This window comes from Dromiciops gliroides, chromosome 3 (assembly GCF_019393635.1).
Source record: "Dromiciops gliroides isolate mDroGli1 chromosome 3, mDroGli1.pri, whole genome shotgun sequence".
NCBI lineage: Eukaryota > Metazoa > Chordata > Mammalia > Microbiotheria > Microbiotheriidae > Dromiciops > Dromiciops gliroides.
Genome location: NC_057863.1, coordinates 457,678,812 through 457,706,312, shown reverse-complemented (window position 1 = coordinate 457,706,312; position 27,501 = coordinate 457,678,812). Strand labels below are relative to the sequence as shown.

At 35.7% G+C, this 27,501-nt stretch overlaps 1 protein-coding gene across 1 annotated transcript in view; it reads right to left on the bottom strand.

Moving 5' to 3' along the window:
* BAZ2B (bromodomain adjacent to zinc finger domain 2B) overlaps positions 1-17,652 on the bottom strand; it is a 358,773-nt gene extending 341,121 nt beyond the window's left edge. Inside the window, 1 exon segment of the mRNA XM_043993621.1 lies at positions 17,056-17,652. The gene's annotated coding sequence lies outside the window, so the exon portion shown is untranslated.
* Positions 17,653-27,501: the final 9,849 nt, after the last annotated feature.

Below are 27,501 nucleotides of genomic sequence, written 5' to 3'. Positions count from 1 at the left end.
AAGAGAACACATTTTGGAGAGATAAGAGACATACATGATAAGGGTGTTGAGAATTCAATCAGCAACAAGCATTTATTAAATGCCTACTATATTCCATGCAATGTGCTAGATGCTGGGGATACAAAGACAAAAAGGAAAAATCCCTGATTAAGGGAATTCACATTCTACTGGAAAGGCAAGCAGTTAGAAGAAAAGAAACAGCATGTAGGGGAAAAAACAGAATTAGACCACATTGTAGGCAAACATCTTAATACAGGAACAGCATCATAGAATTCAAGGACCCCCTTCATTGGTTAAAAAAAAAGTAGCTCCCTATATACTATCAGTCAAATCATTCACACGCATAAACCCTCTATCACCTACAGACAGAGACAAATGAATACACAAAGCTAAACATATCGAGTACTTTTCTTAATAAGCAATGGGTATTTACTTTGCACCTCTACTATGTATTTTTTTGCATTTTGCTATACACTGTGGCAGCTTTTAAAAGAATAAAATACGTGATCACGTTCTTCAGATTAACACCAAAGAAAGAAAAGGGAGTACAAGGCAATATATTCTCAAATCTCAAATTGTGTAGTACATACTACAGATTACAAATGTTATGTGTCAAGGACCTGTTATGAGAATTCTTGGTGTGAGAATTCCCTTCAATGATGCAGATCACCACATATTTATAATTTAAGATATCAGAATGTTGACTGAGGCTTAGAGACATTTATCAACTTACCCAAGGCCATCTAATTTATTGTCAGAAATGAGATTTGAACTAAGGTCTTTTGGATTCCAAGTTCATCATTCTATCTGATATGCACACTGCCTCTCTCTAGAAAATCATACATAAATAAAATTTGCATAAGATCACACTTAAATACCTTAGTAACAACTTACTATTTAAAAGAGTCCTTTTTTAAGCAAATAACTATCTTGGAAATGAAATCATCACAGCCTAACTAGCCAGTTTTTCAAATCAGGATTTTAATGTACTATAATACATTTGCTTAAAGCAAGGTATATCCTGTAGTACATGCACATACAGAGACAGGTTGCCATACTATGATGTGTACCTTCTGAAAGAGGGGATTATCTGCAGGGCAAGTCAAAGATTTATCATTTGCTTTTCCTTTAAGAAAGAGAAATCTCTAGTAATTGTGATGGACACTTGAAACATCTGGACATCTGTCCTAGAGGAAACTGTGAGGAAACTATGTGATCTTTGTTGAGAGTTTATCATCCAGTTCTTATATCCAAATGCAGACTACCCAATCATCTGCAAACAGTTGTAGAGTACTAATACATAGTACTTAAAATTAAATTGCCTAGAAAGAAATAACTTGAATCTGAACTTACAAGCCTAAACTTATAAATCAATACCTTAAACATCAAACACAGAAAGATACACAGGCAAGTAGACATTGAGATGTATACAAGAGAAGAAGAAAAAACTTTAACTAGTAATCTGCAAACTGAGAATGGAGGCATAATGGGCAGCATCTTGATAAGAATCAAAGGAGAGAGAAATAAGTAAGAGTAGTACATGGAGACATGCTAGTCAACAAGCTAGTGGACAAAATTAGATAAAAAGTTTTCAACAGAAATCACAAAGTTGGCACAAAGGCAGGAAAATTATGATAAAAGACTATAACTATCCGGAAATCTGCTGAAGAAATCATTAATAGAAGAAGGTCTTTAGTGGAGCCCCCAGTGAATTGTCCTTTGCCCTGTAATGTTCAACATTTTTATCAATGATTTGGATGGAGGCATAGGTGATATGCTTATCAAATTTTCAAAAGACACAAAGATGAGAGAAATAGCTAACACATTTGGAAGACAGAGTAATAATCCAAAGAGATCTTGACAATTTAGAATGATGAGATTAAAAATCCCAATAACAGGGGCAGCTAGGTTGGCGCAGTGGATAGAGCACCGGCCCTGGAGTCAGGAGGACCTGAGTTCAAATCTGGCCTCAGACACTTAACACTTACTAGCTGTGTGACCCTGGGCAAGTCACTTGACCCCAATTGCCTCACAAAAAACAATCCCAATAACATAAAATTTAAGAGGGTTAATGTAAAATCTTAGGCTTGGAATCAACTGCATTAAGTACAAGGCAGGGGAGGCATGACTATAAAATACTTTCTGTTAAAGTAGTTTGAGAGGGTTAGTGGCATGCAGGTTTAATATGAGTCAACAATGTCACAAGGCAACTCAAAAAGTAAATGCAATCTTAGTCTGCATTAAGGGCACAATGTCCAAAACCAGGAAGGATCTAATAGTCCCAGGGCAGATCGTCCTGATCAGACAATGTCAGTTGTATTATTTCCAGATCTGGATGCCACATTTCAGGAAATATATTGATAAGCTAGAGCATGTCAAAATAAAGGCAACCGGGATATTAAATAGCCTAATTACCAAGACACATGAAGATTAGTTGAAGGTATTGAGGCTAAAGCCTAGGGATAAGAAGGCTTGTTATGGGGAAAGAGATGGGAAATAATAGCAATATTTAAGGGGATGTCATGTGGAAGGGACATTAGATACTGTCCAGATGGAAGAACTGACAACAAAGGTTGGAAGCTATAGAAAGTTAGATGTGGGGGCAGCTAGGTGGCACAGTGGATAAATCACCGGCCCTAGATTCAGGAGTACCTGAGTTCAAATCTGGCCTCAGACACTTGACACTTACTAGCTGTGTGACCCTGGGCAAGTCACTTAACCTCCATTGACCAGAAAAAAAAAAGAGGTGCTAGAAAGTTAGCTGTACACTTGGTATAAAGGGGAAAACCTTTCTAAAAATGAAGAGCTTTCTAAAAGTAGCATGGGGTATCTTCTTGGCAAATAGTGAATTTCCAGTCAATAGGTATCCTAATGGAGACTGGATGACCATTTGTCAGGGATATCATAGAAGGGATACCCATTCAGGTAGGGATTCAGAACCCTGAGGTCTCTTCCAACTTTGAGATTCCATGATTCAATATTTGTCTATCTGAAAAGTTTCCCTTCAAAAAAGTTGTAGATAAAGCACCATGAAAAATTTTATGAGGAAATCATCTTGCATTAACATAATCTTGTTGATTTGCCAGTGCTATGTAGAAGAATGGATTACAATTATAAAGTGTTTTCTTCACAAAGTATTATTATGCAATATTATTATTCCCAGAATATCTGTATTACAAAGCAAGCTCAAACAATTAGTAGTTATACTGCCTTGTACTTAATGCAGTTGATTCCAAGCCTAAGACTTTACATTAACCCTCTTAAATTTTATGTTATTGGGATTGTTTTTTGTGAGGCAATTGGGGTCAAGTGACTTGCCCAGGGTCACACAGCTACTACTAACTTCTCCAGGTCTCTGTTTTTTCATCTTTAACATTAGGGGGCTTAAAAACTTGACCCAAAGAAGAGAATTGAGAAGGCACTAGAGGACAGCTATGTGACACAGTAGATAAGAGTGCCAGGCCTGCAGCCAGGAAGACTCATTTTCCTGAATTCAAATCTGAACTCAGATACTGACTAGCTTTGTGACCCTGGGCAAGTCATTTAACCCTGTCTGCCTCAGTTCCTCATCTGCAAAATGAACTTGAGAAGTAAATGGAAAACCACTGCAGTATCTTTGCCAAGGAAACCCCAAGTGGGGTCATGAAGAGTCAAAAACAAATGAAACAACTAAACAATTGGTTCCCTTCTTGTTGAAATAGGGGACAAAGGATATGGAATATTACATACCACATCATTTTAAAAAGTATTTTGGTTAGTTTGCTGACTAAACTTTTTCCTCCTCTTTTTAAAAAAAATTCTTTATTATTTTTTAAAAACACTAGAAGTCGGGGCAGCTAGGTGACACAGTGGATAAAGCACCAGCCCTGGATTCAGGAGGACCTGAGTTCAAAGTCAGCCTCAGACACTTAACACTTACTTACTAGCTGTGTGATCCTGGGCAAGTCACTTAACCCCCACTGCCTCTCAAAAAAAAAACCCACTAGAAGTCCAATTATGTAATCATTAAAGTCCTTCTCAGTTTTAAAATTCTAATTCCTAACACACACACCTAATACATGTAAATCTATACACATATACAAACACAAAAAGCATGTGTCTCTATCCAGGTATGTTCATAGTCACAGAAACAGAGATTTGTTTCAATATACATTAATACATAGATATAAATAGATAGATACATTTCCTAGATAGATAGAGATAGATGATAGATGATAGATGATAGATAGATAGATAGATAGATAGATAGATAGATAGATAGATGATAGATAGATAGATAGATAGATAGATAGATAGATAGATAGATAGATAGATAGATAGATAGATAGATGGATAGATAGATAGATGGATAGATGGATGGATGGATGGATGGATGGATGGATGGATGGATGGATGGATGGATGGATGGATGGATGGATGGATGGATAGATAGATACAGACAGACAGACAGACAGACTTGAGATCTGGAGTGGTATTGTGGAAAGAGAAAGTCTAGAAACCAAGTCTTACTCCAACGACATAATGATTGTGTGACCCTGGAAAACTTACTTTCCTTCTCAGGATCAAAAGCAATTATCTAAGAATCTAAGATGCTGATCTGCACTTGTTGAGTTTCTCATGAGGAGCCCTCTAGACCCATGATATCACAGGTCCAGTAAAGAAAAAAATACACTTGAGTATGTACAAAGTAAAACCAATGTGTGTTTAATGCTCTACCCAAAGTCAAGTATGTTATAGGAAAGACCCTTGATAATAAAATTATTTGAGAATTTTTACAAAGAAAATTACTTAAGATAAAGTATAAAACATATCCTTAGGATACTGAACATGACACAGAAATGTGCGTCTAATTCACCACATAGTTGTTTCCATGTATATTTGCATCCATATCTGTAGCTATGCTTGTATTTGTATACATGTATAAGATACACAGATAAAAATAAATATGTGTATAAATAAGCATTAATTTATAAATAAAAACATCCTATACCTACATATATACACATAGCTATGCATACACATACAAATATGTCTATGGAAATGACAAATATGTATGTAGGTTCACTAATTTCATATTTGGGAAAGGGTGATTGTGCAGATTAATGGCAAAAGCTAAGATCTGGAACGCTCAAAACAGATTAGTAAATAAGCTAGCCTGGGGCAGCTAGGTGACGCAGTGGATAGAGCACTGGCCTTGGATTCAGGAGGTCCTGAGTTCAAATCCGGCCTCAGACACTTAACACTTACTAGCTGTGTGGCCCTGGGCAAGTCACTTAACCCCAATTGCCTCACTAACAACAACAAAAAAAAAGCTAGCCCAAGAGAGCAGGGACTGTCTTTTGTCTCTCTGTCCCCAACACTTAGTCTGATGCCTAGCATAGAGCAACTGACTGAAAGCAATGAACACTAGTAGCAATTTTTTTTAACTTATAGTTTTCTAATCCCATAAGCATGTCACAGTTATTGGTCATTAACAGACATCCATTAAACATCAGAAACTTTCCTTTTCTCTGCTAGCTCCTCTTTATTTTCTCAGCTCTTGATTTTGAATATTTCCTAAAATTCACATGTTGGTACTCTTTACTCTTCTCAGGTCTTCCTGGCAGTGGATAGAGCAACAGGCCTGAAGTCAGAAAGACTCCTCTTCATGAATTTAAATCTGGCCTCAGATACTCACTAGCTGTGTGACCATAGGCAAGTCACTTAACCCTGTTTATGTTAGTTTCCTTATATGTAAAATGAACTGGGTAAGGAAATGGCAAACCTCTCCAGCATCTTTGCCCAGAAAACCCCATATGGGGTTACAAAAAGTCAGATATGACTGAACAACAACAAAAACTTCCTGACTCTAAGTTCAAATCCTGCCTCAGCCATTTACTAGTGATATAAAAGCAAGTCACACCCTCTCCACCTCATTTGCTCTACTTGTAAAATGGGAATAATGACACCTACCTCAAAGAATGGTTGTAGGGATCAAATAAGATAACATTTAAAGTACTTAGAAAAACTCAAAGTGCAATTGAAATTCTAGCTCTTCTACATTATTAACATCAACTTGAGCTTCAGTTTTGGATTTACAGCCATTTTATAAGGTATCTTCACTTGGATGTCCCAGAAGCACCTTAAATTTGCATTTTTTATTATTCTTTTCTTCTCCAGTATAATGAATATATTTTAACACAATTCTGATGTGCTAAAAATTTCTTTAAAAAGACAGTTAAAGATATCAATCTGGAAATTTCCCAACAGAAGTTTCTACACATATATATATATATATATATATGCATATATGTGTCTATTAACCTACTAATCAATGAAATAGACCTTAGCTGCAATATAAACATGTATGTATATATGCACAGAATATATAGAATGCTACCTGTCAAAATTAAAAGTGTTTTCAAAGAGTTACCTGGCCCTCATACATGAATAATTCATGAAACTAGAGTGTCTTCTGTCTTTATACTTTGCTGATAAGTACCATGGAAATATATACACAGATCAAACTAGGAAGTCTTTGCCAATTTAACAATAACATTTACATTATTTTACATACTGACACATATTCCAACAGATCCCAAAGCAGTTTATAAACTGTTTACATAATGATTCACCTCTGAAATGCAGTATCATAAATTGGAAGTTCAACAGTCAATTGCCATATAATATATTTCATAAGAAAAAGAATAGTGAAATTGTAACCATGCATATAGACACTTATTCCCACTTAACTGCCTTTCCTCTTTTCAAAGCCTTACTTCTACCCATCCACTTCTTACAAGGCAACTAAAACATTAACCCATTCTTTATAACAAATATCTTCATTTGTGATTTTTGGCAAGTAAACCTGTGAAAAACAGGCCTAGCACCCAAGCAAACAAACAAACAAACAACAACTTGCTTCATTGGCCAAAGGTACTACAGATTCACTTCCTGGACCAGCTGTGTACATTGCCCTTCCATAAATCCTCTAATTCATATCTCAAATCCCCGAGGTGATATTTCCTCATCCTAATTGTGCAAATTTTAAGAACTTTCTAGAGAAGTTAAATGACACAGTACTAAGACCATTAAGAATATAAAGGGGGGGGGAAGCAATGTTTTACTTTTCACAAAGTCTATATTTTTATAACAAGACTCCTATTCATTCCATTTAACAGGATGCCTTAAAATTGCTTTTCTCCATCTTCTATTATTATCTACCTCATGACAACACTTCCTTTTAAAGTGAGGCAGACAGAGAAGTTAACTGACTTGTCCAGGACCACAAAGCTAGTTTCTGTGGCCACATTTGAACTCAGATCTTCTTGACTCCAGAAGACTCCAGTGGTGGACCACTGAGCTGCCTCTAATAAACAAATATCAAACACTATTACGAATACTAGATAAGTAAATATAACTTCTTTAAAAATGTAGATCCTTTTACAACCTTTTATATCTACTACTTCTCTTTTCTATGTCTCAAAATTGGTCATACATCCTATCTTGCTTTACATTTTTTGTCTTTTAAGACCTTTAAAATGCTTTGCAAGCAAATATTTATCATTTTATTGCAGGTGATTAAATAGAAAAATTCAGAGTTACTGACTCCTAACCAAAAGGCATTGTTCCCTTCAGAAGTAGCATTCAATGATAAGTTTTAAGCTTGTTTCAAACCTTTTCTTTTTTTTGGTTACTATTTGGTAATTCACCATGAAGCAGTATCATTGTTTTAATACTAGGGCCTTCCATTTGCTGCTTTTTTTCTTTGCTCTGTCATTCAGTCCACTTGGCTGGCTGGCTCTTCATCACATATGTCCAAAGGTAGAGACAGATGAATAGAAACCTGTAATTACTCTCAAATCAGAAGTTGTTCTTCCCCCACCCAAAGAACAGGACTCAGAGGTTCCCTGTTCTATCATAAACTCTTTTTTAGGGGTAATCTTAGGGGAAAGAACTAAAGCAAAGGAGAAATGGATGCTCTCACTTAAAACTGATGATTTGAATGCCACTGTCCACAGCGGATAGTCATCCACTTCAACCTGACTCCCACAAACTTATGTGTAGTGGTAGGTTTGAAATTGATTATCTAACACACCTTTTAGAGGCAGCCAGGTAGTCAATGTCAAGTAAAGCAAAGAGAGAAAGAATTTGATACTTCTTACTCTATGAAATGGGAGGGAGATAACTGACTTCAGAGGTGTAAATGACCCTGTATCATACCTGGCCACAGACCAAACTTGTTTGTTTGGTGGTGTAGTGTGGTAGAAAGAACATTGGATTTTTAATGAGAGGACCTAGGTTTGAATCCCTACTTCTTCCTACCCCTGTGACCCTGCAAAATTAACCTCTCCGGGCCTTGATTATCTCATCTGCAAAAACAGACTGGGTTGGACTAAGATGACCTCTAAGGTTCTATCAAATCTATGAATAATAATAAACATGATATTTGGCATCTGAAGGCCTAGCAGTTCTTTTTCTTATATTCCCCTCATTTGGAATTTTCAGCATTCAAAATGTTCAAATAAATATAGAGATGCCTATTTTTCTATTAGTTCCAAATGTTATCCTTTTAAACAATCACATCAAACACTTAGACAAGTGTCAATTATTTTATCCCACAGTATAGCCAATTTTTTATTCTCCATAGTAATAAGGAAGAATTAATTGAAATTCACTCAATCCAAACATCTCACATCAGCAAAAAATTTCAAACTTCTTTCCATCAGACTTGTCAACAAAATATTTCACCACACCTGCCCAACAAGGATTAAAACCAGTTCACTTGGATTTCACCTCCTTTTATTTCCCAAACTATTTTTGTAGGAATGCTAAAAGACTGTGAAATAACCAAAAGAAAACCTACCAAAAGATATAAAGTTCATGCACAGATTCACAAACTAAATAAGAACCTTTAATAATCAAGAATTGACAATATATGTAAAGTTATGATCTGCAACACAAAGATGAAACAGAGATTTTGTCCTTTAATAACCTCTAAATTTATTATTTAGACAAAAAAGTAACCCATCAGCTAGATTAATTTCAGCCATATATTATGTGATATTACCAACACATACAGCTATTTGTGAAGCTAAGAAAGAATAAAATGCACTCTAACCACTCATACTCAGCCTTGAAGTACTGAAAGGCACTTCATCATCCAGCATGGTTAGAAGCAAACACACACACATATGATATTGTAAAGGCACCTCTGTGAAGCTGTATGTCATAATTTATTATCACTAGGTATCCACCTATTTTAGTCCACACAAATCAAGGCATATCACTCTGTGATTACATCAAACATCTCTAAAATGACATTTAGCACTTTCTTCTTCCACTCTTTGCATCCAAGGCTTTGGGATATAAGGAAACATCTTTCACTGGTCCTTTCTCCACTTCTATGTAGAAAATCCAACATTATGGATAGACTATCTTGGCACTCTCCACTCAGGCACCACTGAAAACGTGTTTATGCTTAATACTCCAGGGACTCTGCCCCAAACCTGGCAAAATGTAAAGGTTTCTTATAAAACTAACTCCACAGTCACAACCAGTTCTATAGCCACAGGTTGATTACTTTAAAATACATCTACAATCTGTCAATTTTCCTTTGACAAAGCCCATGATGAACTATATTGCCAGTGATCTATACACTATAAGTACTGGTATTCTATTCTCTATTAGGTGACTTTATTTTTTAGGGTAATTAATAACAATTTTAATTTATTTTTGCTGTTCATTAACATTGTGAATGGATGGCAAAGTATAAATATCTGTAACAGCCAACATTGCCCAATAACTCACCTATGGATAAAACTAGAAAAATACCAAAATATCACACAATTTCAGAGCTTTATAATGATATCTTTTTCATCAGAAAATGAAATTTAAGGTGTGGGTGTCATTGTTGACCCCTTGCATTTATTCAAAGGCCTTGCTTAATCATTTGAGTTAGTATTTAGTTAAAATTAAATATTTAAAATCGAAGCCATTCTATGTTGCAAGTACAACTAAAAGGAAAGGTTTCTGTGGCAGCAGTGACCAGATTTTAAATGCAGGTAGATCAATAAAAAAAAGAAGAAGAAGAAGAAATAACCACCAAGCCCAGGCTCCATGTGTGAGTGGAATGGTTTATAATAGCTTGCAAATGACTATGTGCTTGCTGTAACCAGCTGTTCTTAAATTATGAATATGCAACCAATTCATGTTAAAGCCAAATCCCAGCACTATTTCTGCAGAGAAATCCCAGTAGTTTTGCTTGTTCTACATGTTAGCTCTGTTAAGGATACAAATAGCAGTAAGCTTCCGAACAAATAGGACCAAACTATTGGCATTTCATGCACTAGGTCCATTATCACAGCAGGGGATGTCAATCACTGGAACATTCCAATAACAGCTCAGGCAATATGACAATGATCTCCTAGAAAAAAAATCAAAATCTCTGCAGTGTACTCAAAGTCCCTCTCTGCCAACCTAATTCTTTTTTTTTTTTTGCTTCAGCCAATCAGATTGTTAGCCCTGACCTACTAGAAGACTTGCATCAAGCTTCAAACATTTAAAAACATCAATCATAAAAACAAAGACAGGACATTGAATTATACAGTATTAACCTCCAGGGTTTGCATACAAAGACCTTAGATTTATTTATGTCCCAGCCCGTTAAGAGCTTCAGTACACCGTTCTTTACACCAAACTGGCTGCCAATTTGATGAACCTCTCTGCCCTCAGCAGGAGTGCAGCGTCTTTGATTAATGAGTGCATGCTTGTGGAAAAGTATAAGAACAGAAAACAGGGTAAAAACACACAATTATGTCTCTACATATCTGATGTACAAATGCAATTATTATCTGCAAGCCTGATTCCTCTTTTGTAAGAAGTGAAAACTCCTTTCTTGAAAATTACTTTCAAAACTATGCTTGCAGTAACTTAAATGTTATTTTATAAAACATGTTAAATTTGGTAAAAATGTATTTGAAAACAAAAAACATGCAATAAAATACTACATATAAATAAAAGAACCACTATTTTAAAATTTAAAAGTTAAGATTTTTTTAATAATGAAAATAGTCACATGCAAAACATATCTTGAATCATAAGGATAAAGGCCATATTTTCCACTTAAATTCCTACCAAATACAATAGATGAGAAAGCCTGAAATTAACAAAGTACATGGTTTCCTTTTGTTTCATTACCTTTTCAAAATTGGAATGAAATGTATTATCCAGTTTAACAATATTACTAAATTAATAGTCATTTTGGATCACTTTCAAAACTACACTCAATATTCAACTTACTAACATCTCAATTATCTAAAGTCTACATCCTAAACAACATCATAACACTACAAATTCAGCAGTGGTAAATATTCAAATAGATCCTAAATTCTATGTAAAGTTAAAGTCACCTCTTCCTGAGCTGGATAAAAAAAATCACCAATTTTTCCTTTATGGTAAAAAGAATACTACTAAAATCATGCTTATTAAAAAGGTTTATGATTGCCATTATATACAATTTCAAAGTTTACAGACTAATAGGGAAACTTTATAAATGAAAGTTTACTGTCTTTCTTGGTTCTTTCTTTTTAAGAGATAATTTGCCATAAGAAAACCAACATACAAAAATGTAAACTTGCTAAACTGATAAATTAAGGTATAATTTTCATTTTGCAAGTGCAAAACAAAAAGATTCTTTTCTCTGCAAAAAGATTCAGCATGAGTTCTTCAAATAGCAAGTTCTTCTGGTAAGTTTTTTTTTTAAGTCAACCAAAATTTGATTTATACATGTCATAGTTTTTAAGTACTTGAAAAGCTATAGGAAATTTAAAATCATATTTAAAATATGCTGTTAGTTTGCTACTTAAAGGAATTATATAGTTATTTATTAGAGGATAAGGGTACATACACTTTTACTTAAGACTTTACTTTAGTTACAAATGGCATAACTACTTTCCTCTAAAGTTTCTCTATGAACACGAGATAAGAAAAATACAATTCTGAAGTTATATACAAAGGTATGACTAAAATTTGTTAAAGTTTGCCATACCTCTTTATGGGAATAACACTGTCTATTTATTTACTATTACTGTCAAAGAATACATATTGTCCAATGATTCTTTTTAAAAAATCAATTATGTAAAGTCTTTTTTATTTACATACCAAAAATTATTTTGATAAGTATAACACAAATACTGAGACTAGAGAATGTCCTTTACTTTGCAGGCTATATCACATGATGTTTCTAATGAGGTTTTTGGTTAGCTCATCTTAACCATCAAACATCATTTTAAAATTATTTAATCTTTTTGAGTTCAGTTTATCTATGTTGAGCTTATCAGGTTTTACCCACTCCCAAAAGAAAGCATAAACACTTAGCCCATGCAGTAGGCAAATAGGCAACAAAATACTTCCTTGGCTACCATCATATGATAAGAATTTAATATTAAAACTATCAACAAAAATCAATAGTAAGATGAAAAAGTATGACTGCAATGTCCATAATCAATAAATGACTACTTTTTTAAAACTAAGATTATTCTTTACAAAAAAGACTTTTATAAAAGATCAATTAAAACAAGAAAGCGACATACACTAAATGTAAAGGAATAGTATTTTGAGCCTCAAATAAAAAAATGCTTGTTTTTATTTTTTAACCTCTTATTTCTAATTTTTTATTTTTAAAAGTACATATATTTTTAAAATATACAACTAGATAAATTGTCCTTCAAGCAACCAAGTGTAGTGGGAATCATTAAATCTTTATGATGTAATTTTATTTGGGGGGCAAAGTTACCATATCAGCTTTTTTGTACTTCATGGTATTTCTCCTTTTGGCATGTCTAGGTCAACAACCAAGAATCTATAGTCTAAAAACCCTTACTACAAGAAAACTATAAACCTAAAAGCAATCAAGTCCTACCGAGTCCTTTCACTAATTCAAGGGGATCAGACAGAAAGCATGAACTTTCTTGCAACTGTGATATTCTACATCTTGTGTAGGAACACAAAAGTAGCAACAAAGACATTAACAATTGCAGTTCAAGCTGGGAGTGACTGTTCTGTTTCAATTCAATGACACCACTAATGGCTTCTTAGCAGCTCCATGAAATCAACCAGCTGTCAAGTTGATGCATCAGAAGGAACAGTTACGCACTCCCATAAGAAAAAGCAACACATCAGGATGTTTGGCAAAACATCTGCTCCTTTACACTGCAGTTCTATAATAAACATGCAAACAAAGAAATGGGAGAAAGGGCAATAGAATTAAAATTCCAAGGTTTCCATTACGATCTTATGTGCATTTTAAATAAATGTCTTATAAAACTAAAAACAAGAGTCTAAACTGTGGAATACTTTACCATATATATATATACATATATATATTTTTTAAAGAAAGTCAAATACAAAGAAATATTCAACCAGTGATTCCTCTGATAATGTAATGTTCCACTATTCAGTTTCTCCTTTCCAAAATCCTTCCCACTCACCCACCCACAAAATTATACCAAAACTCTCCAAAATATTTTAAAGTGACTTTATGTTATACCTATTTAGTAAAATTGTTGTAATATTATTCTAAATAGGGCTTACTAAACTAATGAAATGTTATGTTAAAATGTGCCTCTGAAACACAAAACAACCCTTTAAAGATGATAACTGGTGAGGAAATGCAATGGCCAAGGAAAGGAGAGATAAGGATTAAAATCTAAAATAATTTAAATTAATATAGAAAAGGATCGTTTTATAGAGGATAGATCTGTTAGTAGCACAGGTCATTTGACTTAAGAAACATGAACTTTAAAGATTTGATTTCTTAAATAGCAAAATAATATTTGTATTTTAACTTCAAAAAGAAATTGTCTACATCTACTTTTCCTAGTCATTATATGAATTCAATATACTGGTAAATTCTCAAATATACCTTACTATTTCTGTGTGAGGTTAATACTGCTTTATTCCAATACATACAAAAAGGGAGATTATTTGTCAAATTCACTTTAGAACATTTTGAAACTGAAGGCATTTCTTGTAAAACATCACTTCTCATTTCTGAAACACAGAACTCTCTTAATGTCTGAATTATTGATTATGCAGCACTGTGACAATAATATTCCCAGTGTTTACAATAGGTGTGAGACATCAAATATACTTAACTACCATTTTCTTAAACTGCTTATCCTCTGTTGCTCACCATTTATAATCTGCCAAATCTTCTAGTCCTTTGTTGCATGTATAATTTAGAACCATCTGTTCTATGTGCTTTTAACTATTTAAACATTTTCATCTACCTAAGATTCACATAACTGGCAGACATTCAATTCCGAAAAAGCTTTCTAAAGTATTTTAAATAAAGCAAATTCCAAGGTAAATAGCTGAATTGTGTTAACCCAAAAGTAAGCTGCCTACATAAACATAAAAATATAACACATACATCATATGTTTTTGTGTGTGTTGGAAAAACCTTTTTAATGCACTTAGAATTGTTCCTATTAGCTTCTATGACTTAATTGTAGTCAATGTTTTCTCCAACCCTGAAGACAAAGAGAATGCAAATTAAATACAGACAGTTTCACGTCCTTGTTAGAGGAGATGTAAATATGCTGACTGCAAAACCTAGCAAGACAAAATGACTAAAGGAGAAAGAATTCCTATTTTTTTTTCATTCTATTTACACTACCTATTATTTATGAAGTACTCAGTGTTTCATTAAGTTTTGTCATGTGACCCAGCAGAACTTTTATGAGATGAAAAAGTATCTATTGTAGAGAAGCAAATTTTCAAAGAACAGTACCTTTTATTGTTTCCCTTTTCACAATGGCTGACACAGACCTTATAAGCAGAGGTGATAGGGAATATTTTAAAATCAATTTTGCCTTTTGAATGAACATTATCTGCATTTTGTCAACCACAGAACTTAGTATCTAGAACTAAAACAAATATTACCCATTACCTCCTGTTACTTTTTATAAACTTCTAAAACAGAAGCATTGTAAATCATCACAAAATTAAAGCGAACAATAACATACATTTATTTATTGTATATTTGCTAAAATGTTTCAAGAAAAATGAGGCTAAAAATAAAAGATTTAAAATTTGACACTTGACAGTGAACCAGTCTAGCTGTTTTTAGTTTGCTTCAAAGAAAAAACATTTTTTTAGAAATCAGGAAAAGATATACTGTATTAAAAATATCAAACGATAGGGGGGGGAAACCCCCAAAATACTATATTACTTCTCCACCTGTTACCAAAACATAAAAGTAATTTACAGGTTTGGGATTGAAGGATTGAGTAGAGCTTTTTGTTGTTTTTTCTTTTTCTTTCTTTTTTTTTTTTTTGAAGAGGAAGTTGGACCAGAGATGGGATGACAGGTATTTTTTTTTAAGCATAAACGACCATCCTAACTTTATCCTGGAAGTTGCACAACTCTTTAAAGGGGGAGGGGGACAGATTTTAAAGGGGGGGAACCACTCCAGAAAAAAATTCCCTTAAACTTTACATGACGTCACTTGTTCCCGTAACATTTCCTAAACTTTGAGCCCCATCCAGACACACTTTGTGCTTTTCCAAACGTCCTTCCCCCTCCTCCAAAATAAAAGGAGAGACTTGGGAATAAAAATTGCCCAAGATGGCGAAAGGCTTGTTGTTTAGAGGGCAGAAAAAAATGGAGGATATTGTAATATACACAAAGGGATAAATTTCAACAACTCGGCCAAGGGCTGCAGCTGCTTCTCTCTTTATAAGGAAGCAACACACAAAAGATAAATACAGAGGGGGAGAGAGAGAGAGAGAAAGACAGAGAGAGAAAAGAAATGAAGAAAAATCCCCAACAGCGGGGCCGGCTCTCTGCCCCCCTTCAAACACCTCCTTTCCGACGCCCAAATCTAGGGTGACTGTAACTCCCGTATCTCTCCATATGAAAATGTTTCTGAGATGTGGGGAGCGGGGAGAGTGGGGGCGGTTAAAGAAGAGGGAAGCTGGTGAAAGAGTTGAAAGCTTGTGGTCGTGGCCAGCCAGGAAATGCTGGAAGATTAGAGACGCACACCCAGACATCACCGTAGGGAAGGAAGGCAAAGCTCCCCTAACCTTCCGCATCCAGACACAGACCTTCCCCCCCCCCCCAACCCCCGGAGCCCCAGTCCGACCTGGCCCCCGACCCACAGCACCGGCTGTAAAATACAGCCCCAGCTACCCCGGGAGAGGAGGGCGAATAGCAGGCACAGGGCAAGAGAGGCCCATCGCGGGAGGTGGGGCTGGAGACGGGGGGGGGGGGACGGGGGGGCCGGCTGGAGCAGCGAAGCAGTCCAGGAGGGGAGGGGGCTGGGGCAGCGGGGAGGCGCACTGGGCACGGGGGAGGGAAGGAAGAAGGTATCTGGAAACTACCCCCACCGAGAGGGGCCGACGGCGGCAGAAGCAGCATAACCACAGCGGGTTGTTTTCCAAGATGAGCCAAACTGTTGGCGCGGCCCGAATGCAAGCCAGCCCCCGGGAACCGAGGAAGAGGCGCCCGGGGGAAGCTAGGGCAGCGGCCGGCACAAAGGAGACGTAGTAGCCCCGGCTGGCCGGGGTACTCCGGAGCCCGCCGGCGTCCACCGCAGCAGCCGGTACCGGCCTTCCTAAGATAGGAACCCCCTACCCACTCCCCCCAACCCCCAAACGCCTGCCGCTAGGAATAAAGTTTAAATTCGTCTGGGACCCGCGCTCGCCCCCCCCCCCCAATTCCTCGCAACCCCAGGATCTGTAGCCTATACTGCACCTTCCCCTAAACTCCAAGCGGGACCCCTCCAAACCACCCTCCCACCTCACTAACCAGCAGCACAACAAAGAGCTAACGCCGAGCAGCCGAGGGTAAACAGCAGCAGCAGAAGCAGCAGCAGCAGCAAGGAGCGCCAGCCAAGACGGGCCACTCCGGAGTCTTCCCCATTCGCACTAGAATAGTTTCTCTTTCTCTGCGGCGACCCGACGTTACAGACATTGGGAATCACCAGCCTTGCTGCCACCACCACCACCCCCTCCCTTCCAGGCCCCCTCGCCTGCTACCCCTCCTTCCCTACACCAGGAGCTTTTAACTCACCTTGAGTTTCGAACTGGGTGGGAGTCGCTGTAGATGGATTGGTTTGGGTTATTTTCCCCCTTCCCTACCCCGATGGTCTTGAAGGTTACGATTTTTTGTTTTGTTTTGTTTTTGGTAACCTCCACCCCCTTCCTTATTACTCTAGTGGATTTTTATAAGGAAAAAAAAAGTACAAAGAGTTGAAATGGAGGTGAGAGTTGCGATAATGAAAGCCTTTCCCCCACCTCCCTCCTTCTTCGTCTTCGTTCTCTCTGGTTAGTTCCTCCCCAGAAGCAGATTGAAGTAGAGATGATTCTTCTCAAGGTTTGTTCAGCGGCTTCACTTCTAGGCGAAGGCTTCATGAACCAAAAGTGACGTCAACCAGCAAGGCTTCTCTCTCTCCTCGCTCTCTCTTGCTCTCTCTCCCTCTCTCTCCCTCTCTAACAATGAAAGTTGCTGTTAACAAGGGGAAAAGAGAGACAGAAGAGAGGGAATTGTTTATATCATTTTAGTTCCAATAATAAATGACCTATCAGAGCTCTTAAAGAAGCAATGGGAGGGAGGTACATTCTTCTTCCCAAGTCCACTGTATCTTTGAGTTTGCACCATCCTTGGCTTTTGGAAAAGTTAGAAAAGTTTTGTTTTTGTTCTGTTCTGTTTTTAAAGAAGAGAGGGTGAAAAATAAAATAAGATCGAGTGAATTTTGTAAACGGGCTGCGCTAGAGAATGGGGAATGTATTGGAAAATCATTAATCCCTGAAATATTTCTTAAGGCAATTTAGAGTCCGGCTGGAGACTAATGCAACTAAATATACCGAGAATTCGGGATGAGCGTAAGAGAAAAAACGTCAAAAAGCAAGATGCTCAGGAGATAAACCGCTACCCCCCTTTCAGGGCAGGTAATGCTGATTGCAATGTATTTGGACTGGCTAGAATAAAAACAATGATATGAAAGCAGTCCTTGGATACACCGAAGGTAGTAAATTATTTTAACTTTGATGTCCTAAAATAAATCATTTTGATACCGGATGGTTAGCTTTCCCCCCCTAGCTTCACATAAAAGTTGTAAGATGCTAACCTTTTTCCCTGACAAAACTGGTTAGCTAGCTTTAGCAATAAAATAGGTGTTATTTCATCAAGGAAGAGCAAAAAGACCGGCATCTCCTTACTCCAACCCTTTAAACTACACACGTGGTGTCTTTCTCCCTCGTTCTACACCCCTCCCTCTCTCACCCTCCCCCCCTTACCCCCTCACTTTTCCCCTCTTCTCTTACACCTTTCTTTCTATTCTTACCCTTTAGCACTTTTTGTCCCCTATCCTCTTTATCGATCCCTAACTTCAATCCCCTCCCTGAAAAAAAAAAGAGAGAGAGGCAAGTTAGGCCAGGGTTAAAGTACGTTAGGCACAGGAAAGAGCTATTTCCAATAAACTAAGCAAATAAATATATAAAGTTAAATTAAATAACTACCAAGGTATTTATGAAGAAAAATTTTTTTAAAACCACTAACCACTCCATTAAGGTGTTTCTTACACAACACCCTAAAATCTCAAGATTTAACTTGTTCACCTTTTACTCAGAATTTAGTAACTTAAATATTCACAAATGAAAACTTTAAATCCATGAAGCTTTATGCTATTTCTGAAAAAAAAATTGTATATATCTGTGCACATGTGTGGGTAGATGTATACCTTAAAAAGATGTTATTGTTTTCTGTTTCCTCTCCAGCCACTGGCTGTGATTTTAATTGTACTGGAGGATCTTCATTAGTATTAACACATGGGGAGATTTCACAAAGCTGCTTCATTAGAAAAAAAAAAAAAAGCTTGGCAGACTAGGTCTTTTTGCATGCAATGAGAATGTCAGCCTTACCTCGGTCATTTGTAACATAATAAGTGCAAGTACAATGATTGCAATGCAGGGACGCTGGGGGAAGGGCAGAGATACTGCCTGTCTAATAGGGATATCTGAAAAGAAAGCTCCTCATTACACAGTTAAATGTATGCTAAAAATTAGTGAAGATGATGTCTCAGGAGACTGATGCTAAATAAATTAATGTGCTGATATGTTTTTAATTATTATTTTTGTACCAGATTATTTCATTGCCAGAATTCACATTGAGTAGCAAAGCTGTGCTAGCACGTATTGATTTTTTCACTGCCACATTCCCGGAATACAGATTTTAATCATTTCACTACACCACACACAGTAATTTCATTAAAAACTGGAACCTTCCATCCCCAGAAAAGCATTTAATTTCAATGACACACAATTTCTCTCTTAGCAGCAAACTGTCTCAACAGTAAAAGCTGGCCTAAGGTTCAAATGCATAATTTAATCTTGAGTTTTCCATGCTCTGCATTCCTTTGAAGCTATAATTTGTCTAACTACCTAATAACTGTAATAAGGACAATGATTTCCTTATAATATGTTATTAACCCATATTTAATTAACTCAGAGGCCAAGCTCTGTACATGTTAGATTGGGTCAGTACTTCTATAACCTCAAAATTTACTAATAATCATCTGGAATAAAAATGTGGAATAAAAATATAAGTATGAATATAAGCAATTAGGTATTCCACACCAGATGCTATGCATCAGAAGTTCATATTTTTATACAGCCATGGTATGGTTATTCAATGAATAACAGGATTTAAAAACATTTGGAAGTAAACAATGGATTTGGATGATTTAGTTCAAAATTCACTGGTGTTTCTATAGATACTTAGAGCATCATTAATATTAATGTCTTAAAGTAGCCCTAATATTTTACCTAATGATTGGAACTGCTGCTGAAAACATTTAATTTTGAAAGGATAATCAGGAAAAAAAAGTAGATTCACATCATGTTGTCTTACAGGATAAGCTTCTATGAAAAATTGTCTTAAAATATATTACCCTTCAAATGTGTCTTCTGGCACATTGTAATTTGAATAATTAGGAATGCACCTTTTACTCAGAAATTTTAAACAAAACACTGAAAGGCACACAGTATTGATGTTGGCTTCAATTAGCATTTTAAAAATACTATTGGCCTTAAGAGGATGCTTTAGATTGCTAACAAAATGGTTTCATAAAAATATGTAACTTTCATTTCCTGGTTGTTAAAATACATAGTAGTTTTTTTTTAAGTGAGCCATTCTCATAAAATAAAATTAATGAACTTTATGCATGTTTAATTGTTTAAATCTGCTTATTCAAAAGAAACTGCTTCTATTGATGCATTTAAAGTGATTAACTATTACATCAAAAATATCCACAAAGTCAAAATTTGTGTTTTTCCCCTTGGTGTTTGTACAGCTATAATTTCTAATTGGTCATGTAAAAGAAAAAAACACACATAAGAAATAACAAGGCATATAGACAAATTGACATTTCTACTCACATGGTACAAAAATAAAACTATATCTAATTGTTTGCATGATACATTAATTAACAACACAAAAGCCTTGACTTTCCTTTGAGGTGGCTATATAAACTCCAAAAGAAAGGCATACTTCAAAATTTCAGAAGATCTGCTCTGACTTCATTCATTTGAATGACCTAACAGGTCAAAATGTTGAAGATATAAAACATTACTTATGTTTCTTTTTACATTTTGTGATATATTCATTATCAGTCTTGTTAAGAACTCTTTAGACAGTTTAGATATTTTTGTAACATTCTGAAAATGAGTAACAGAGAAAATAAAAGGATATCACCAAGTAACAAAAGTGTTGGCAAATTCAGAATATCTACAAAAATGAATGAAAAACATTCTTAGCATAGGTAAAAGTTCGTTACATATTATATGTGTGTATTTTTCAAAAATGAGAGACAGCATGGCACAGTGAATAGAGAGCTGACTTTCATGTCAGGTAAACTTAGGTCCAAGTCCAGTCTCTGACATATATTAGCTGTGTGACCCTGGGAAAGTCACTTAACTTCCTATTTACCCCCCTCCCACCCCCCACTACCAGTAACTCTCAGAAACTATGATTTGTAGAGAAGGTGTTAACTTACACTGGCAGAGGAAGTTTCTCACCCAGAGCGCTCCCTTACACCACTGAAATCACAGATCAGGAGAAGAAAAAACAAAACTTCTTTATTGAACTCAAAAATTAAGCTATTAATTTTTACTTTAATAGCATGTGCTTTAAAATAATATTAAACTTGTTTCTATAGAATATAAATATATGTTTAAAGATGCAATCTATGCTCTTAAAAAGTATTTTTTTTAATCTACACTATAAATATGACCCACTTAGCAATTTTATGATAACACTGAGAATTATGTATGGTTTACATTTTACCATTTCTCCCTGTTTTCTTTCTTTCTTTCTTTCTTTCTTTCATTTGGTATCTCATTTGATGATTTCAACAAAGTAGTCAAGCTAGTAAAAGTAAACTTCACTATACTCTAATAAAAAGAAATAGAAGAATGCAAAACCAGAAAATGAATAAACCTTACAATTACAATTGTAAGCATTAAGTGTATTTTTTTGGTTTCTTCATTACTTTGTTTTTTTCTTCAAGATGATTATATCTCCCTAAGAACTTCATCAATTGGGAACTGCTGAGGTTCAATGACCTAACATAGCATTTCCCAAACTAATTTAGCTATAGAATCCTTGCTTGATTTAAAATATGGTGACAGAATCTATAAACCCAGAAATGCTTGTATGGGAGATCCTGAAGTATAGAATAAAGGGACCAAAGCCTAGGGAGGCTAATGATAAAAACAACTTTTAAATAGTGCTCCCAACAATAGAATTCAATGGGAACAGCTGTGTCTTGTGTGTGTGATAAAAACAATTCTACTTAATATTTATACATCACTTTCTTCTCATCAACTCTGTGCAGTAGTGCAAGTATTAATAGCATCATTTATCCAAAAGGGAAAGCAGGGTTTGCTCAAAGTCATGTGAATAGTAAACAGCAGGGCTCCACCTTGAACCCAGGCCTTGTTGCCTCCATCCATTACATTCACTTCTTCACACACTTTTATGGTATTTCTGTATTACATTCATACTAGTAGTACCACCAAATATTTGTCAATCAATGAAAAAAAATTATTTCAAAAATTTGACCTCCAGCTAAAAACCTCAGAAATGAAACCCAAACAATTCAGATCTTCCCCCCAACCCCCAACCCATTTAGGCATTAAATAAATTGGCATTTGTATCACGTTCTTAATATTTTCATTTTGGAACAAATTTATAAGAACCCTAGCTGTTTAAGACAGAAAATGAAAATCATGTTATGCATCCACAAAGAAATTTAAACAAGCATAATTTTTCCATTTAAAATTTACCTGGAACACTATGGTAAATAGTATTCATTAACTGTCTATTCAGTATCTGGGAAAGATTGATCTAAAGGTTTAATCACCACATATACATTTTTCCCTACTTGTGTTTTCATAAGCTTAGAGAGCTCTTAGCTATTGAAACTCCTTTCTAGGCTACAAATCAGCACTTCCTTTGCAATTCATGGCATTAGAGGGTTGCCTGAGGCACCAAAAGTTTAAGTGATTTGTCTGGAATCACAGAGCTACAAAAGTAAGCATCATAGGTAGTACTTGAATTCTGATCCTTCTCTTTTTTCAGGCTGCCTTACAGGGGCAGTTGCGTGGTACAGCGGATGGTGCATTGGCCCTGACATTGGGAGGACCTAAGTTCAAATATCACCTCAGACACTTACTAGCTATGTGACCCTGGGCAAGTCACTTAACTCCAATTGCCTTAAACATTGGAGGCCATGTCCAGTCATCCTGACTGGACTCCACTGCACTGGAGGAGAGAGTGAGCCTGGTGACATTGCTCAACCCTGCCTCACTTAAATCCAATTCACTGAGTCATGACATCACCTCCCTATGCTATGGTCCTCTTTGAAAATAAAGGACAAATAACAACATTGCTTTACAAAATAAATGGACAGGTAGGTAGGTAGGTAAGTAGGTAGGTAGGTAGGTAGGTGGGTGAAAGAAAATAATCCAATTGCCTAAAATCTCATCATTCTCTATAAACCTGAACTAAACAAAGAATTTCCCACATAGCTCAACTAGGAATAAGGAGGAGGTAGCGCAGAGTGGATACAGTGCCGTTACCTGTAGTCAAGAAGACTCATTTTCCTTGAGTTCAAATCTGGTCTTCCTAGCTGAGTGACCCTGGCAAGTCACTTAACCTCATTTGCCTTAATTCCTCACTTGTAACATGAGCTGGAGAAGAAAATAGAAAATTACTCCACTATCTTTGCCAAGAAAACCCCAAAAGGCATCCAAAAAAAAGCAGACTCTACTGAATGACTGATCAAAGAAATAAGGAGCACCAACCTTGCTTCCCCACTAATAATTCTTAAGGACACATGGTCCTTTATTGAAGTATTCTAGGTTTCCACAAAGTATTCCCTCTTGCATAGTCTTTTTTAAATTGTGTATACCTAAATATCTGTAAACGGAAGTATTCAAATGCATTGAAGTACTTCACAAGTCTCAGTAGTCTTTTCTCTCTCCCAATTCTTTTGGTCAACATAGATCACAGCTGCTCTATGACTTAATATATGATTTGGTCTTCCAAAGTGGTGGACTCAAAGCTCATCACCCTGCAGCCAACTTGGTGATAAGTCTCTCCTAAGTAAGCTAGAGTGGTCCTTAGATGATAGACCACCTTAACTGGTATTCCAAGCCTTTCTACTTTGGTAAGCATTCTTTCCAAATTTATCCTGTATATAGTTTTTTGGTACCTAGTTGTTTGCCTGTTCTCTGTCCCAAGCTCTGGGAGCTTCTTGAGGTGAGGGATTGTCTTTTGTCTTTCTTTGTATCTACATAGCTTAGCACATCACCACGCAGACAGTAGGTGCTTAATAAATGTTTATTGACTTATTGACAACATTTGAAAACCATGGGTTAATTTTATGCCATAATACAAATTTTTGCTCAACTTATTCCTTGTATACTCTCAATGTTACACAAATAGCATACGTATTATAGCCTTTACATTATTGGTGGACATAGGAAAGGGGAGGGCCTCTTCCCTTTAGGAATGCTTATTACAAAGGATAAAGGGGACTTAGATTTTTATGACTTATATATAGGTGTAGTTGTTGGTTCACTCTAAGTTTTGTAAATAACATTGTTGATTAGGACTTTAAGCTCCTAGGTTATGACTTTAGCATGTACAGAATCATGGAATTAAAGCTTTCAATTAATTTGTCTTTTGGAGGGAGGTGGAATGCTAGTGTTTTCTTAATTTTTCTTAATATCTTTTCTCCCCAATAACTTCATTTCCAAATATGCTCTTCTCCAACCCCCATCCCCAGCCTTCCCTTGTAACAAATAATAAAAACAAAAGGAGACAAAAAAGCACTTCAGAAAACTAACACATCAACTCTGACATTATATCCCATGTTCCACACCATACACCCCTATCTGCAAAGAAGTGGAGGAGGTACATTTTCTCTGCTCTTCTTCAGGGCCAAGATTTTAAATTTACTTTAATGATCTCTCTGAATACTAAAATACACACAAGTACTAAAAAATTTTTTTAGATAAGACAATTATGATAAATAACATGATGACAACAAGTCCAACTTTTCCATTTAGGCAAATCCCACCATATACATACTGGATTTAAAAGCATTTTCACAAAGACAGCACTATGTTTTGTGAAAATCATAAAATGTAAAAAAAATATTTGTGCCTTCTGTTTCTAACATTCATGAAACCATCTACTAATCTACTTTTAGTACTTTCTAATTCTAAGCAACCAAAATCTATTGAATTCTTTGAATAATTTTGGTTAGAATATAATTTAGTCCACAGTTTTAGATGCAAGATTACAATCTTGACAAGAGCACTATGTTGTTTTTCATCTTAGAATTCCCAATACCAGGCAGAGTATATTGCATATAGTAAGGACTTAATAAATATCCGTTAAATTATTAAATTGAACGATTATGATATAAATGCTTTCCTAAAACACAGACAAATCTGGATTATTTCACTCTTCACATAAAGCAACTTTACTCAGCAGTTTAAAATAGAAAATACAGATCAGTTTATCAATTAAAAAGTAAATATAGCAAAGCAGAATTCAGTTGCCCAACATATAATTTGCCTGGAACATCATGGTAAAAACCCTAGTTGAAAAAATTGTTAACTTTTCCTAATGTATTCTTCTCTTCTCCCCTTCCCAGAGAACCGTCCCTTATAGATGACTCAACTTATCAAAACCTTTTAGAACCAGCGGAAGGAAATTATACTTGGTGCTTGTCTGCTGAACTCAGAAGGACATTCATTCTATGGGAAACACTGTGAAAACTCCATTAAGGAGAGCAGCATATGAAGAAGCTCAGGTATGACACTTACTAGCTGTGTGATCCTGGAAAAGTCACTTAACCCCCATTGCCCTGCAAAAAAAAAAAAAGCCCAGGTATTTGGAAGTCAACACATTGCTTCCAATGCACAAGTAAAGAAAGTAACTGCCTTTTTTTGTTTTTTGGTGAGGCAATTGGGGTTAAGTGACTTGCCCAAGGTCACACAGCTAGAAAGTGTCACGTATCTGAGGTTGGATTTGAACTCAGGTCCTCCTGACTCCAGGGCTGGTGCTCTATCCACTGTGCCACCTAGCTGCTCCAGTAACTGCCTTTCTACAATCTGAAAAGACAAAGCTAGAATTTTTTTTAAAAATGCTGCCCCAATTTTGCACTTATTTGATATGGATGTGACTCTAATCTGTCAAAACAGATGATGAAGAACAAGTCAAGAAGCTGCTAGAATTAAAGGAAAACTCATCCTTTATAACAAAGAATAAAAAGGGGCGGAAAGTTCAGCAAAACTAACAAACATGGAAAAAACTCTGACATCTGCAGTGGTCTATTCCTGTAATCTCTCACTTCTTTGGGACCAAGTTTAATCATTTTAATTTCACAGAATTCAATTTCAGTTGAGTTGCTGTTGCTCTTCTTTTCATTTATATTGATATAGTCAGGGCACATACTGTTTTCCTGTTTCTCTCAGTCAATAAACATTTATTAAGTGCCTTACTGTGTACCAAGCACTATGCTGGGGATTGAGCCCTAGGTAAACAAAAAAGAGGCAAAAGAGTCTCTGCATTCAAGGGATTAGGAACTAAAGAAATGAGATTTTAAGATTTGAAGGAAGGTAGGACAGCCAGTAGGCAGAGATGAAGAAGGAGAGCATTCATGACATGGGGGACAGCCAGAGAAAATACCTGGAGTCCATGTTTCTACTTACTTTGTATCAATCAATCAATCAATCAATCAATAAACATTTATTAAGTGTCTACTATGTGTCAGACACTGTGCTTAGCACTGGGGATACAAAAAGATGAAAAAGACAGTCCCTGCCCTCAGGAAGCTTACAATCTGATGGGGGAGACAACATGCAAATAAATATATACAAAGGAAGCTATGTTTATACAAGATAAATAGGAAATAATTAAGAAAGAGAAGGCCCTAGAAATAAGAGGGGTTAAGGAAGGCTTCTGGTAGAAGGTGGAATTTTAGTTGGGACTTAAAGGAAGCCAGGGAGTTAAGTAGTAGGAGTTCATATGTATTTTCCCATGCTTTTGCTATCTTCATCATATTTATCATTTCTTACAATATAGTAATATTCCAATATATTCATGTACCACAACTTGTTTAGCCATTCCTCCATCAATGGGCATCTACTTTATTTCTAGTTTGTTGCTGTTTCAAAAAAGTGCTACAATAAATAATTCCCAGTTTTGCATCAAAGAGTACAGATACATTAATCACTTTTCTTCATATAATTCCAAATTACTTTCCAAAATGGTTAAACAAATTCACAGCTCAAACAACAGTGTATTAAGGTGACCATCTATACACAAGCACACCAACATTAACTATGTCCATCTTTTTGTAATATTTGCCAGATTTTTGGTGTGAAGTGAAACCTGAGAGTTGTTTTGATTTACATTTTGCTTTTTATTAGTGATGTGAAGTATTAATTTCATATGGTTGTTAATAGTTTGCAGTTCTTTTGATAACTGTTCATATCCTTGGACCATTAATCTATTGAGTATCATACTTTAAAAATAGCTTTTAAATAATTTTTTATTTGCATCTGTTTTCTAAATCACAAATTTCCCCCCAGAATTTCTCCCCAGCACCCTCCCAGAAAGCCTCCCTATATAACCTAGAATTTTTTAACAAAGAAGAGTAAAAGAAGAAATCATTAAAAACAATTAGTACTTAAAAAAGACTAAAATATATTCATTGTTTCATACCTCCTGTCTCCACAAAAGAGTGATAGCTGATTTTTAAGATTACCAAAAGATTTTTACATAGTAGGGGTTAAATAAATGTTTGCTGATTTCCTTTTAATGTAAACAAATAGGAACATTCTTTCTTGTTATCCTTGGCAGTAACCCTTTAACAGTCCTTGGGCATTAGAATGACATTTGTTTTATTATTTCGCAAATATATTTAGCACCAATCAGTAC